Source organism: Cupressus sempervirens, chromosome 4 (assembly GCF_028749045.1).
Source record: "Cupressus sempervirens isolate cs-2001-9-10 chromosome 4, ASM2874904v1, whole genome shotgun sequence".
In the NCBI taxonomy this organism is placed as follows: domain Eukaryota; kingdom Viridiplantae; phylum Streptophyta; class Pinopsida; order Cupressales; family Cupressaceae; genus Cupressus; species Cupressus sempervirens.
Window position 1 is genome coordinate 731,786,034 of NC_143121.1, and position 15,650 is coordinate 731,801,683.

Below are 15,650 nucleotides of genomic sequence, written 5' to 3' on the forward strand. Positions count from 1 at the left end.
TGGCCATAAACTACTTTACAAAATGGGTAGAGGTAGTACCTCTCACAATAGAAACTAGCAAAACTGTAGCTCTTTTTATCACAAACTACATCATATGAAGATATGGTGTACCATCCTCCATCATTGCTAACAATGGAGGATAGTTCAAAAATAAAGACCTCAAGGAAGTATGCAAAAGATTCAAAATCACACAACATTGGTCTTTTATATATTACCCCTAGGGTAATGGTCAGGTAGAGGCATCCAACAAGGAGATCCTCAAGATCCTCCATTGTATAGTTAGCAAATCTAGGAGGGACTGGTACCTCTAGATTAATCCAACCTTGTGGGCATATAGGACAAGCATTAGGATTGCAATAGGTACAATTCCCTTTGTTTTGGTTTATGGAGCAAATGTTGTGCTTCTAATAGAGGTTGAGATTCCTACCTTGAGAATCTATATGAAAGGCCTTATTACTGATGAAGATTATAGAATAGCTTAGCTTCAAGAGCAAGTACTACTAGATGAGTGTTGACAATTGGCATGTGATCATCTATGAGGTTATCAGTAGCGAATGTCTAGAAGCTACAATAGGAAAGTTAAGCTACATGACTTCCACCTGGGTGATCTTGTCCTAAGAGAAAATCCTAAGAAATAGAAATGGGTCCAAAAAGGGAAGTTTAAACCAAAAAGGCTTGGTCCTTACATAATTACTACAATGTATGGATCTAGTGCTTACCAGCTTTCTATAGCTAAGGGAGAAGTTCTCAAGGAGCCTATCAACACTCTCCACCTAAAGAGGTTTTACAATTGATCTAATGTCAGAAGCTCTTTGTACATATCTAAATATCTTGAAAAAATCTAAAAATTAGAAAAAAGTCCTCAAAAAAATTGTTACCCTCATGAAAACCTAGCAATAGGCACCTTGGTAATACCAAAAAAATTCTAAAATTCTAAAATACAAAAAATAAAAAACCAAAAAGAGAAAAATATGAAAAAATTGAAAAACAAGAAAAGTGTCATTGGTGAAAACCTAGAAACAGGAATCATGGCAGCAAAAAAGAAAAGAAATGAAAGCTTTACCAAGAAGGTGAAAACCTGGTAAATAGGTGCCCCTTGTTCCCAATGCTCCATCTTATAGTGCATCTTTTGGCTTCATGTATAGTTGCTTTCCTTCTTTTGTTTGATGCTTTTGCTCATGTATCCATGGATTGAGTCTTCTCACAACTTCGAGGCATTCCCTTTTAGTGTCATAGAATCCAACATGACAGTCACTAGTTATTCTAACTATGTCTACCTACTATTTCTACTATCACTACTTTTCAAGATTCTCCTCATACAATCTCTTGCGCGATAGTCACTAGTCGTTTCAACTGTCTACCAACTATTGCTAGTGTCACTCTTTGTCAAGATTCTCCTCATAGAATCTCTATTTCAATAGTCACTAGTTGTTTTAATTGCATCTACCTACTATTTCTCATGTCACATTTCAAGATTCTTTTATGGAAGATCTCTCTTGCATTAGTCACTAGTCATTTTGGCTATGTTTTTCTACTATCACTTGGTCCTCTTTAGGTTCTTCACCTTGTAGATTCCTCTTTGACCTCAGTCACCAGTCATTCTTGCTACGTTTGTCTACTATTGTCACCCTACTGAAGAGGTTTCTTTCATCTATGTTCTCAACATTAGCACTTGACATCAATCCTAAAAACATTGAACTCAAAATGACATACCTGTTTGGATATGCTGAGCATTTTCTTTGTTTGTTTTTCTTTAGCTTTCATCATGTCTCCTCGAGCAACTTGATGATGTCATTTCTACCTAGAGAAGTAATGACTAGTGGCATGATCTTTTCTTTTCTTTTCTTTTTGTTTTTGGTTTGGTTCCAATAAGTTGAAACATTCATATAAAAAGGGGTGTCCACTATAAGAGCCTCCATCTTGTATTGGATGGTCGAGTGTACCTCAACTCCTTTTATATTGATACATGAATAATGTTAGTTCTCCTCCTTACTTGTTGGAGTGAACTCTTCATGCTGCAAAAAATACTAATACTTGTCCTACTAAGTGAACGTATGAGTCACTACAAGTATATCTAGCTCACTTTTATCTCAAGTTGCGAACATAAGGTTCATTGTAGACAGAATACTTACTGAATACTTAGCATAAGATAGATCTCTTGTGTGTTTGGTGTGTCTACCATGTAGGAAGCATTCTGGTCATCCTAGCATTTATGCTCTGATGCTTATGTTAACTTGCTATATTAAAAGGGACAAATGTTCTAGTCATTCTGGCTTCTTGTGCCTCAAATGTTTACATTTCATCTTGACAAAACTAGAATAGATGTCTTATTCATATTCTCATGATTGCAATGTTAGTGAGAGTTGTATGACATCTAGGGTTTATTTATAGGCTCAGTGATGATAATTGTCGAGGCTTGGTAACTAGACCTAGGGTTGCATATAGCATAGGATTGCATTACTTGGTTTAGCATATGATTCAATAGAAAATCTACTTTTTTCTTCTGTGATGAGGGATTCTTAGTCTCTTCAACATATCGTGATTCTTCATGACTGCACAAGCATTTAATTCTTTGGTTTTTCCTCTTGCACTCCTCAATGACATACCTATCACTATCAAGCAAAAACATGAAACACTACATGAGATGTTAGTCCATTTACTTGTGCATTTCATTCATAAATCCATCTTATCTACATGAACACCTCAAATAAAACATGCATTCATACATCACATCACATTTGCATCTCATAATTGCAAGCATAAAATATCTCATGTAAATCAAAAGATAGACATTGAAAATGACATAAACACAATATATATTGAAGAATGTGTTAGTAAAAAAAATGTGTGTTGCTCGAGCACTATCAATCAAAAATTATACAAAATGGTGTTAGCACACCAATCGATACATAGCCAAAATAAAAAACCCAAAGGCAAGAGCATCAAGATCTAACTCTATCCACCACCCTCACCTCCTGGAGGAGGAGGAGGAGGTGGCATGTATGGCCTAGCTGGTGGGTGTGCACCTCCAAAATCTTGAGCATATTGAGAAAAATATGGAACCTGCTAAGCCTCATTGGGCACTACTATGGAGTATGCTACAAAATAGTAGGTTGCTCAGGCCACTAGAAGTCTTACCTCATCCTACAACATCTCCACCCTTTGCTCAGCTACCAAAACCTACTCTTGTAGTCACTAGATCTCCTAATCACACTCTACTATCCTGGTGTCTTGCATGGCCACCTATATATGTAGATCTCCCAACTGTCATGAGGCCTTTCTAATCCACTCTCTTGGCCTCCTCAAGGCATCCTAGGGCTCAACAATAGTTTGATCCTGCATCTCCTCATCCAACATCTCAAGTTACTACTCTATAGGTGCCTGCTCCTCTATCCATGATCTTTTTCACCAACCTTGCTCTTCACTACTACAACTAGCACCCAAATTAGACTCCATCTGGCATGGGAGAATCTACACTTTTCATACTCTTTGTCACACCTGCAATGGTGGAAGATGTAATGGATGCTACTGTGTTGGTTGTTGCTATGCTAGCTACTAGACTAGACCCTGTATGGGTGCCTTTTGTGGTCCCTATGCTGCTATGTCCACTAGATCTATGAATTGAGGGAAGGGGTGACTGATTAAATATGCATGGTATACAGGTGTCATCTTTGCATTTTTAATGTCTAGGAGGTATTTCCACTATGCTGCAACTAAGTTGTGCACATCAATCATAGATATCTTGGGATCTAACCTTGCTAGCCATCCTCGTGTTAAGTCTTGGGCTAAGCTGGAACAGGCACAATACTCCTGTGAGATGTCCTTTAGCTGCTCTTACTATCGCCACACCTGTGTGATGGGAAACATCTCTATGCTATAGGTGGCTTAGCCTAATAGTGACCATGAGGAGAACATCTAACCAAGCTCTCAATGAGCATCATCCCAATCCTCTATCTCTCTCCAAGCCCGCCATACAATGGAGACCAGGTCATCAAGATGCATCCTCCAATGTTCTATCTTACCTAGGCCTACCTAGGTAAGCTGCCTGTTGTACCTACATATGTATGGCTCCATCAGCTCTCGAGCATCCTCAAAAATTGGCTGTGTCAAAAATAGGTGCTCCCGTGCCCAGATCTAAAGAACATAGACCCTAGTAGCCATGCTCTTCCTCTCACAATACACTATCTTATGCATCTCACAAAACATGTTAGAAGGCATACACTGGCCCCATCCAAATCACTCAGGAGAGTCAAGCATCCTCTAAAGCATAATACCTCACCCACCTCTAATCTGTGTTGTTCTCTATTGGGTACTAGGAAGCAACTAATAAAAATGGTGAACATCGATGCTAACCTATGAGTGGTCTTGTATGTATGGACAAGCTCATCCCATGTGATGGCTCACCCTATCGCTAACGCTTGCTGAAATATGGCCCTCAGTGCCTCTATGCTTACTTAGGGAATTGTTTCATACAAAAATCATGGTCCATGGAAAGGTATCTATAGTATCCTATAAATGTCCTTAGGAGTGATAGTCATATATCCTTGTGGTAGGTGAAAGGTGTTTGTCTCTAAATGGAAATGCTCCACCAATGCTATCAAAAGGTTGTGATTCACTAGCATTGTTGGGATCTGACATAGATATGCTAAACCCAATCTATGAATGCGGGTCATGTCTACATCATCAAGGCTCTATAATAGAGCTCCATATAGTAGATAGTGGGACCTAAACATATTATCATCAAAGACCATCTACGCACATGAGCAACGACAACAAGAAAATAGTTAGTTTTCACTTGACAAGTCAAAATGATGATAACACAAAAGCAAAATTAAGATGGAAAATCAAAAATGCACTTTTTAACTTCATTTCCTACACCAAAATTTCATGTGAACATTCATGTCCTCACATGAAATCTTGCTTCTTTACATGAGAAAACAAGTCCTCACATGAGAAAACAAGTCCTCGTGCGAGAAATCAAGTCCTCATGCAAGAGGCGAGGAAGCTATAAGCGACATGTGCCCAACAATCTCACACATCTCACATTAAAGTTGAGTATCTCTCACATGAGATTCCCCATCGAAGTGCACAAATAAACACCAGGTTGGTAAATCTTCATACAAAGAGAGATTGGTTTTGCACACTACATGAGAACCAATTGACCTATCCTAAAAATGTGCTAAAAATACACAAAAATACATCGACATGTGTGAAAAATAAAATGCAAAGCAAGTTTGTTGACTACTCACCTGAGATCCATAGTCTGCTAGCCAGCTGTGTCGTCGGGAGTGCTTGAAATGATGCATTCGCACTAGGACCACCATCTTCCTCTTAGAGCTCTCTTTCACTAAAGACAAAATGCACAAATGATTTGAAAATGACCCTTTGGGTCCTTATATAGGTTTTGACCTAATTTTTCAAAGTTCTCTAATTTGTGTGAAAATCACCCCTTGGCTAATTTGACCATTTTGAATCCATTTTCGAATTCCAATTTGAATCTAACACATTTAAGTGGCTCAAAAAATGTGCTTAAATTTTTTGGGATTGACGCGATTGAATGCTTGTGTAGTCCACTTTTTTTGATACTTTGTGTATTCTAGAATCTTTTCAAATCAGAATTCCTTCAAATTTTACAAATTTTGGAAAAAGTCAACTTTGGTCAACTTTTGGTCAAACTTGGTCTTCTGGACCTCTAAATCATGCTTAATTGACTCCAAATTTTCTTTTGATCATTCTAATCTCTTCTATATTCTACCGATTCTTAAATTTTTTCTATCTCTCTCTGTATACTACTCTATATCATATTTCTAGTGTGTCATCTTTCAATTTCACTCCTGAGGGGGCATGATGATTACATCATTGAATCTAAATTTTGATTCAATCTAAATCTTCATTGCTCAAGGCATCTTGTGCCCATCTTATGTCCTCATCACTTAGAGCATCTCATCACTAGGGGCACCTTGTTTCCCTCTATCTGACATCTTTGTCATCTATTTCACCTTGTCATAAGTTGATCACACCTTATAGCATTTCTTATTAGAGTTCAATGGACAGGTATTGGGACAGTCTAAACCCCAACTCTTAAGGATCAAGCCTCTTTTTGAGGATGATTCTATGACTCTTGATTTAATCTTGTTATCTATTCAATTTAGGTATCTAGGTGTTCTATCTAGATCCTTAAAGGTTAAGCATTGTTCTGAAGAAAAAAACCTTTAAAATGTCCATCAATCTAGGTATCTAGGTGTTCTATTTGGATCCCTTAAGGTTAAGCTCCATTTTGGAGATAATCTTTAAAAGCTTGTCAACTTTAGGTATCTAGGTGTTCTATCTAGATCGCTTAGGATTAAGCTCTATTTTGGAGATAATCCTTAAAAGCTTATCAATCTTAGGTATCTAGGTGTTCTATCTGGATCCTTAAAGGTTAGGCTTCATTCTAGATAAAATCTTTTAAATGCTTATCAATTAAGGTATCTAGGTGTTGTACTTGGATTCCTTAAGATTAAACTCTATTCTAGAGATAATCTTTAAAAGCTTATCAATTGATCTCTGTGTCATCAATTTTAGAACCAATCTTACTTATTGAGCTTCGATCATGCTTTCTGATTTTTCTTTGAATTGAATGTGCTACTTGCACATTCATTCAAAGAGGGGAAAAATTTAATACCCCAAAATTGGCTCATTGCTGTGATCACCAATTCTGGTCTATTTTGATCAATTCTAAAGTCCTATTATACTAGGCAATCCTTATTCTAATTTTTGCTACTTGACTTAAGTGTCAAATGTAGAAAAACCCTAAACTTGCATTAATCAGGATATCTATTTAATTCTTAGCTATTGACTTGAATTAGTCATGTTAAATCTATTAATTAAGATTTAATTTAATTTAAAGTGTTTGTACTTTAATTAAATTAAATCATATTCTAAGGCTAATGTACTAAGGGATTAAAGATATTTAATTTAATAATTATGCTCACTTTAATTAATTGAATGAGATTATTCAATTAAATGAAAATGGCATTTATGAGGTCATATCACACTTTATTAAATTAAATAATCTCTTTAAAATATTCTCTTCAGTTCTAAAATAGAAACTTTGAGTGAACTACCTCTTGAATTGGAAGCAATCTAGTTAACTTGTTCTTACACTCATAAAAAGTTTAGTTAACTACTCATCACACTTAGATTTGAAATAGTTGACTTCACTTGCACAAGGAATTTTCTATCTTAACTAAATCTTCTTTCTAATTTTGACCATTCATTAAACTTGATCCTGACCGTTGATCAATTCTAGGATTCTATTTAAGGGACTCTCAATCCCTCATTATAGAGGTTCGATTTTGATTGTATTGTATTGTTGTTGAATTGAGTACTCACTTTTTTTCTAAGTTTTTGCATTGCTAACATTTTAAATTCTCATTTAGATTAAAGAATGCATACATTTAGCTTAATAGCTCTTATTTCTTAGATTAATACCTGCATTTCAATATAGATTAATTGCATTCTCATTGTGCATCAAATCCTTCAATCTAGAAAGGTCTAGTTTCCTACATCTCATTCTAAGAGCACATAGAAAAAATCCTTCTAGTTAGAAGGCAATAGGTCACATTGTCAGACCTCTTGGATGAACTATCCCATGTTCATTCCAAGATGAATCCATATTTAATGACCATGTTGAAGTGTAGGTGAAGGATCCAAGGCCTCATTTTCACTTATATAGATACAAAATTGTGAAGAAAGATCACACTCATGATCTAGCTAAGCTTCAACTACAACAATTGATGGAAAACCTTGGAGCAGTAACGAAGACTAAGAGTGCATAGTGCAAATTTGGATCAATTCTAGTTTCCATATTTTTCTACATACAAAATACATACCCATTTTTTGGAAAAATAGGATGGAAGACAAACAAGTTAGATTATGCTCAGATAAATGAGTACATTGAGCAAATGGGAGAAAATTTTGAAACTATCATGACAAGTTATTTTGAAGACTTTAAGAAGTGTATGAATCAAAAGATGAGGATACTTGTTTCTTTGGTTGAACAATACCCCAATGATATATTTTTTCTTGTGGACATTGATTACACATAGGTATAAGTTGTCACACCCAGGACAAGATGGTTAAGACCCTTAGGTTATGAGATCAATGTTGATGAAGCCTCAGTAGCCATCACTACACTTCTAGCTAAGGAAGTTGATAAAATAGCCAAAATCTTTGGAAATTATGATGTAAAGAAGTCAAAGGTAGAAACGGAATTGAAGACAACCTCTACATTGAAGAAGAAGGATAAACTTGTGAAGAAACTTAAGGCTAAATGGTGAAGGTGGTGAAGAGGATGAAGAGGAAGGAGATGAAGAGGATGAAGAGGAAGAACAAGAAAAATCCCAAGAACCTCTTGCATTAACCCAAGGCATGGGTGAGGACAAAGAAGAAGAGGAAACTGAGGGTTCCAAGGAAGAAGATGTCAAGGAAGCACTAACACATGCCAAGAAAAAGAAGAGAAAGGCCAAGGCATAGCTTGTGGCTAAAGTAAAGAAAGTTGCTAAACCAAGCCCAACAAAGCCTACATTGCCTACCACTATAGCTAGCACATGAGCTACCACATAAAAGGACAAGGAGAAAAATAAGTAGATAGATCAAGGAAGCCAAGTGTAAAAGAAGTAGAGAAGGAAATATATTGCACAACCTAATTCAGATGAAAAGAGAACTAGATCAAATGATCTAAGCCAATTCAAAGTGGTAAGTCATATACCACTTTCTGATCTTGAAAATTTGTGTAAAAATGTCAGGAATAATGTAAATCTATCTAGCCTTAAACATGAAAATTTTGATAATTTGGGAAAAGATGAGTCAAAGTTAGTAGAAGAAGCTCTATATGCAATGATGTCCAAATTTAAGAATATGCCATTAGAATTTTCTAACTTAGTACCCAAGCTATTATATGATTTAGTTGAGAAAAAATGGCATTATTTCTTAAATACAATTGAGGAGAAGACAGAGAAAATGGATAGTGACATGGCAATAGTTGAATAGCAGCATGAGGAATAGAGTGTGCAAGACAGACAAATGTCGAGTGCTAGTCCTCCTCATGACACAAGTGTACCTTTAGAAACTATCATTATCAAGGATGTATTTGAGACATCAGCTCAGAAAATCAATCCATTGATTGTAGGAGACTTGAAAAAGATTCTAGATCAATCTACACTGCAGGCACAATTATGTACAAATCTTATTTTGATCACTGTAGAACATCAAAAGGAAGTAATTAAGGTTACAAGGGATAAGGTGAATACAAAAGAGCCACCTTCTATCATCCCTTTAGTTACTGGTGATAAACCTTTGATTCAAACAACTTTAGACACATCTATCAAGGTTGATACAAGTGTTTAAGTAGACATAGTTGAGTAGAGGAAGACTACCAAAGAAGAAAAAGAGACAACAAAAGACTAAACATGATAGATAGATACATTTGTACCTAAAGCATAGACACAAGGTGCCAGTCAAGTCATTGTCATAGATCAACATAAGTTTGAAGAAGGTGAAGAAACACCTAAGGTAAAGGAGCAATAGGCCATCAAAGCATTGGTAACTTTAAAAACATCTTGCTCTTCCCCTACAAAACTTCTTCAGATGTTGAGCACGAAAGCTATACCCCTACAAATCTTAGTGCCAAGCTCAAGATCTTCTAATGTTGAAAAGGTAATTCACTATGGTGATATTACTTTAGATGAAGAGATAATAATTCCAAAATTTGATTATGACACAATGACAATAGATCAAATAAGAATTTTACAACAAGATTTAGAGAAAAAGAAGCATCAAGAAATTCTTAGGAAGGAATATAGACAAAAACAAGCATCACAAAAAATTAAAGACATATTTTTAGATGCATTCAACTTACCTACTCCTGAAGAAACCAAGCCATTACTAGAACAACTATTAGATATTGTGGAAAATGTTAATAATGAAGACCTGGATACAAATGCTAAACTTTTAGAATGGTCTAAAAGAGAGTTCCAAGGGAAAGTAAATGAAAAGATATCTAGTGACATATCACTTACTCAAGTTGCATTGGCAACCAAGGTTGAGGATGTGAAGAAGGTACTTGAGAATATATTCTCATTGTACACCAAATTGTGTCATCCCACACTCTTCACCCAAGAGACTAGACATATAATTCTGAGCTTGAAGAGGAATATAAACATATCAAGTACATAGCTACCTCAAAACCCAACTTAGAGTGAGAAGCATTTCCATACATTGCTTCAATCATAGAGTAAATTAGTTGTGTTAACAGTAGAAGAGGCTAACATAAGAGCCAAATTAATAAATATTCAAGCCTCTCTCACCCCACACATGGAAATCCTCCATAAAGAATTAGGCTATGTAAAAACTTTTTTGAAGAAAGACTCCAATCTTTCTACACCAAATGGCCTAGTACATCTTGTAGCCAAGCTCGCTATCCAAATTAAGTCATTGGATGTTGCATATGACAACTAGGATGCAACTCTTAGAATAATAATGGAAGTCCATAAATCCTTTTTGGATAAATGCACTTTTGACATAAGTAACAAAAAGGGGGAGATAGAAGAAAAGGGGAGTAAGTAAGCAAGGGGGAGAATAATGAAAGGGGGAGTTATCAATTTTGACCCTAGTGATATACATTTTTGAGGAATATAATGTAGAGATAGAAATAGAGCATAGCAGATATCAGCTAAGGTAGAGCATAAAGAATATAAGTGCATTGAAGTCAAAGAGTATCAGTCAGTAGAGACAAATCTACTTAGAATGCAAAATAGATTTTGGATACATAACAAACATATTAACTTAGAGGGAGTTATACATTTTGAGGTACATAGGTTATTGAAAAAGTTTTAAAATTCTAAAGTTCTATATACAAGCTGTGTCATGGATATGTTATACTTGAGAAGATTAGATTGATTACGTATATTCAAGTTTTTTTGATACTCATGTCAAAGGGGGAGATTTTTGATCTCAGATTGGTTTTGACAATTGCATGTCAACATACTTAGGACATTTTCTTAGTTCATGCTGAACTAAGTAATACATGTTGAGTACAACATGTAAATATTGGACCATGTCAAGTTGCAATGAGTGCTGAGTCACTCATGTGTCGAGTTACTCAAGTGCCGAGCAAATAGATCATGCTGAGTGATTCAAGTGTCAAGTGAACAATAGATGCCTAGTAGTTTAGGTGCTAAGTTAGAAGTAGAATTATAGTATATGTCAAGCATCATTAACTATATATGTTGAGTAACATAGGTTGGACATATTTCTTTGTTATGGCACAAGCAACTATGTAAACCATTTTCAGCTAACCTAAGGATAGTTTTTAATCTTTTCGAGATAAGGACGAATCTACATGTAGATTCCCTATGCAATTACATGCAACCAATTAGAAAATGGGAAGGATTAAGTAGAAAAATGGATGAATCTTAGTCATAGATTCATACCTAACCCTAAGCCACCTCTGTTGGAGCTAATGGAAAGTGATGCTATGATAGTAAGAATGATAGAGTTGATGGAGCTAGAAGAGAAAACAAACTAGTCCATGCAAACCCTAGAAGCACATCAAAAATAGATGAAAAAGAGCTTTGATAAGAAGGCTAAGGTCAAAATTTATAGAGAGGGTGACCTTGTGCTTAAGTGGGATGTAGATAGGGAAAAACTAGGGAGGTACTCAAAATGTGATGCACTATGGAGTGGTCCATATGTGGTTATTAGTTGCAGATGGGCCAATCCTTTTCAATTAAGTAGGCCTAATGGTGAAATTCTACCTATTCCAATTAATGGAATGTATCTTAAGTCATGCTTCTAATAAAAGATAAGTATTTTATGTATATAGTTAGGTTAGTTTCCTTCCTATGGTTTCCTATTTTCCAAGAAGTGCATGAGCACATATTTTTTTTTGCAAAGGTTGTAGAGGATTTTGGTTCCTGGTTTTAGTTGTAGAGAGGTAGGTTTGAGGTTCCCAAGTATATTTTTCTACAATTTTAAGGTTTATTTGGGTAGATTCTCATGATTTATATAACTTTTTTTCCTAATGGATGCACATGCTACTAGTCTATGCATAGCTGGCTTACATTCCCCTGAGCCACTCGATTTGTTGGTCATTTTTTACTTTCCCCCAAAATTGCCATATTTGAATTTAAATGTAGTAACATTCAAACATATTAATAAATTCAAATAAAATGGAGGACAAAAATACTTTATACTAAAAACCTTAGGTTATATTTTAATTCCTAAGTGATTGCCCACTTTAATATTTCTGCGAGTGTGTAACTTCCCCATCATCGGATCTTTTCATGATCTACGATCGTCACCTTGTTGCCTTATAAAGTTACAAGGACCTTATGGAAGGTGACATAGAAAAATTGTGATGTGTGTATCTAGTGACATCATTCCCTTGGTGGGCTACAAAAGGAAACATTTGTTAGATAGGTTGGTGTATGAATGAGTCCTAATTGGTTTGGTTTCTAGTATGGTCAATATATTGGTTGCATGTTCCTAGGCTATTAGATGAAGGTAGATAAATGTCTCTCATTATGTTGCTATGGAAAACTAATTGATATTTAGTTATAATGATATAGTGAGGTCTTGATGCATGTCCTTGGCAGGCCCCCATTTCTTCAGATCACAAAAGGTGAAAGGTGAGGGCTACGATAATATGACTATGTTCCCATGTTATGATCTTATGATCTAGTGTAAGATTGTGAAGTTAATTACAAGAGCTACTAATGTTATGATATGTAGCTATCGTAACATTGTAAAATTGTATGGGCATGGGACATGGTAAGAAGGATTATGATCTTACAATATGTGGTTGTCGTAAGATCATAAGTGCATCTAAAGAGGTCTTTCTAAGGCATGGAGACAAAGGATTTGTTGTAGTATCATGGTGATTGCAAGATCATAAAGAAAATTTAAAGGGAGCTTGATGTTAAGATAGTTTGACAATTTTAGGATTGTAAGACATTATAAAGGTGTTTTACTTGTCTACGTTGGAAGAGAGAAGAGTCTTTGTCCAATATAATTGCAAGAAAAGTACAGAATGAATGTTCAATGTTATTGACTTGTTGATACATCTAACTTGGCATCCTAATAGTGAAGGAGGAACAAATCTTTAATGGTGGATCAGATTTCTAATCAACTAAATATTTTGTTTTAGCATCCACATGCCTAGTAAATGTAAAAGGAGCATGCACTCATCACTTGATTATCCATCTACCCAGTTATGCATTAATGGGTGCCTTTTCTATCTTCTTAGGGTCATTCTTTTGGCCAAATATTGGATTTTCTTCCATCTTGGCCTATTTTAAAATAAGATTTTTCTCAATCTTTATGGTTATCTTAATGATGGTAGTTGTGCTTTGGCTTCTAATAGAAGTTTCTCAGTTATGCTTCAACTATAAAAGAAAGTTTTGAAATCTTTCAAAGGGTCATTGTTGAACTTTTCTCTAATTCTCTAGTATTGCTTTCTCTACACACTACTATAATTTCTCATGCCTCTAAGCCATTGTATTTCTTTGTTGAATCTCTTTTAGCCATTAACACATTGTGTAAGATTTCTTTGCCTTTGGTTAAAGTTCTTGTCTATATTTTGCAATTAGCATGATTGTATCTACTTTTGGCATTTGAATGATATTAAGTGAAGTTTCTTCCTCTAGCATTCTTTTTTTGTCTAATTATCTAATTCACATGTGGTTGTTGGATTAAGAAAAGTCTAAATCTATATTCTCTATGGTTATAACTAGTTAATTGTGTGTTTATAAGTAGAGATAAGATGACACACTCTATTTTGATGCATCACCTCTTTAGATTAGATTGGGTAGTTTTCTTCTATGTATTCCTTCTCACTTTTCCTCTCCAAGTGTAGTTAGGTGCACCATGATAGTAAAGGAAGCCAACCTTCTCTATAGACTCAATTCCATAGTTCAAGTCCCATAACTTGAAGGTTTTTTCCGTATTTCACAAGATTTTCCTTAGGTAAAAACATTGGACAAGGGTGCAAAATTTTGTGACAATAATAACGTCAAAGAATACATATTTAGACCTTGTTTAATCTAAAAATTACATGTAGATCAAATAACAAAAGAATGCTATAGGAAGAAACTTTACTCAATATCATTCAAATGCCAAAAAATAGATACAATAGTGTGAATTGTAAAATATAGACAATAACATTAGCCAGAGGCAAAGAAGTCTTACATAGTGTGTTAATGGCTGAAAGAGATATAACAAAAAATTACAATGGCTTAGAGGCAAAGGGAATTTATAATGAACATAAAAAACATGCCGAGGAAAATAGAGAAGAATCTACTAGCCATTAGAAGGGCTACCAAATGTGCTTTCATAGCTTAAGCATAACTAGATATTTTTTACTGGCAACCACTTCACAATCACTACATCCAAAAATTATTGTAAATCTAGAAAATATCTAGTCATGGTACAAAACTAGATATTGTAAATTTACTTGTACACCAAACAAAGCTCCGAGAGGTCAAGAACAATGGCCATTAACTTCTAATTGAGTATATGGATCAACCAATAGAGATGGAGTGTTGCTCTACATTTATCAAACATGTGGAATGATGAAAGTGGTTGTAGGAGATTGCATTGGCACAACAAGCATGGAGAATCAAGGAGGAAAATCTTGAAAGGAGAACAAGCTTTCAGAGCTATAGAGACTAAAGGCCAGGCAACAAGAAATTTTGTGAACTAAATTGAGATCTAAAATCTACAATTTATGTTGTGAGTTATATTAGATCAAAGCCCTTATTGTTACTCTCTAGAGATTGTATCAATTAGGGAAAAATACTATGGAATTAGGTTGGTTTAACAACCATTTTTAAAATCCTTTAATAGGTTGATATTCCAAATGAATGTTCTAAAGTCATTTAACCAAGTCTACTTCTAATAGGGTGGTTGAAATCGCTTAACTGGGTCACATTTAATAGTGTGTTTTGTAGTCTTTAATAGGGTAGGCCTTTCATAGGGTATCACTTCAGAAGAGTGAAAAACAAGTAGCATGTTACTAGTGGTTTTTCCCAAATTGGGTTTCCACTTAAATCACTATGTTATGTGTTGATCTTTCATGTCTTATTCGTACATGTTGATTTATCAGTAACTTGCTAAAAAGAATGTTTAGCTTGAATGCATGGTTAGTTTAAATGGGCTCACGATACGTAGTGAATTTTTTTTAAAGACTTTTGGACCTTGAATAACTGATTCACCCCCCCTCTTAGTTATTCTAAAGCATTTCTAACAATTGGTATCAGAGCCATCTACTGATTTGGTTTAAAGGTACTAGAAGCAAAAAGATCAAGATGTCTAAGAGAGAAGTTCCCAAGCTCAACAGAGATAACTTTACAGCATGGCAACGTTTAATGAAGCTACACCTTGGATCAATAGTTGATCATGAAAAAATTTCAATCAAAGTGGAACATGTTGATCCAACTGATGCCCCTACTGTAGAAGAAATGAAGAAAAAGAAGGAGCACACTCATGCAATGTTGGAGATCGCCTCTGCCCTCAGCTATGCTAAATTTGATGACATCAAGGGATGTACCTATACATTCAAGATGTGGAAAGCCTTGTCATATATTTATGGAGGAGATCAAAATGTCCAA